The sequence below is a fragment of the Triticum aestivum genome, chromosome 3A (assembly GCF_018294505.1).
Source record: "Triticum aestivum cultivar Chinese Spring chromosome 3A, IWGSC CS RefSeq v2.1, whole genome shotgun sequence".
Taxonomy (NCBI): Eukaryota; Viridiplantae; Streptophyta; class Magnoliopsida; order Poales; family Poaceae; genus Triticum; species Triticum aestivum.
The window spans coordinates 515526609-515527931 of record NC_057800.1 but is presented as its reverse complement, the minus strand read 5'-3'; positions in this window follow the sequence as shown (position 1 = coordinate 515527931).

The following is a 1323-nucleotide window of genomic DNA, read 5'->3' as shown; positions in this document are numbered from 1 at the left end:
TTATGTGATCCATAATACAAATGCACCATGATGGTATGATGTAAGGAAGCACCACATGTAAACTAACCTTAGCACCAAGAAAATTTCCACTTGCAACATTATTAGTCTTTTCATGCCAATTGCCATTAACACCATGTCGGCGAAGATTTAACATTGGGGGACCAGGAGATAGCTTTGCTTCCATACTTAGAGCAACTCTAGCAGACCCCGCATCCGGCCAGCCCGCAAAACGCATTAGCAGTTTGTGGAAAACGGCTTTGTGGGCCGGCGCAGACGGCCGCAGATGTAGACCCCACATAACAGACCGTAAAAAAGGATATCCGCAGAATATGCTCTTTTACGGGTCGGCTTTGCGGGGTCTGCTCTGGCACAGCTCCTCCCGGCCCGGAAAACCTAAATTTGCACCTTAATTTGATCCAACATAATGCATTTCTTTGCTTTTTCAACAACATTGGATACATAAGACATCACCAAATCTTTGCTAGAATAGCAAGACCAAAGAAAACAAGAACCACAAGTATGCATTTTAGAAGATTTCCAACTTCCATAACTGCTCCTACTAGTTTGTAACACCCCGGATGTAACTTTCCCAATTTGTACTCCAACTCTTGTCGTTTCCGGCGTTAAGTTAATTTATTTCCTCGGGTTCGGGTTTTTGTCTCCGTGTGTTGTTGTCGTTGTCATGCATCTCATATCATGTCATCATGTGCATTGCATTTGCATACGTGTTCGTCTCATGCATTCGAGCATTTTCCCCGTTGTCCGTTTTGCATTCCGGCGCTTCGTTCTCCTCCGGTGGTCATTTCTAGCTTTCTTTCATGTGTGGGGGTTAAACATTTCCGGATTGGACCGAGACTTGCCAAGCGGCCTTGGTTTACTATCGGTAGACCGCCTGTCAAGTTTCGTATCATTTGGACTTCGTTTGATACTCCAACGATTAACCGAGGGACCGAAAATGCCTCGTGTGTGCTGCAGCCCAACACCCCTCCAATTTGGCCCAAAACCCACCTAAGCCTTCTCCATCATCTAGAGCATTCGATCACGATCGGGTGGCCGAAAACCGCACCTCATTTGGACTCTCCTAGCACCCTCTATGCCTATATATACCTCCCTCATTCCAAAATCCGGATCTCTCCCTCGTCCCTAACCCTAAATCTCATATCCGCCGCCGCCGGACACGTCCGGTCCGCCCCGCCGCCGCCACGTGGAATGCCACCATTGGCCGCCGCCGTTCCACTCTGCCGCCAGGCCCGGGAGCCCGGAGCCGGCCCTCCCGGCCCAGCCGCCCCGCGCGCCGCCTCCTCCAGAGCCCGCGCCGCCTTC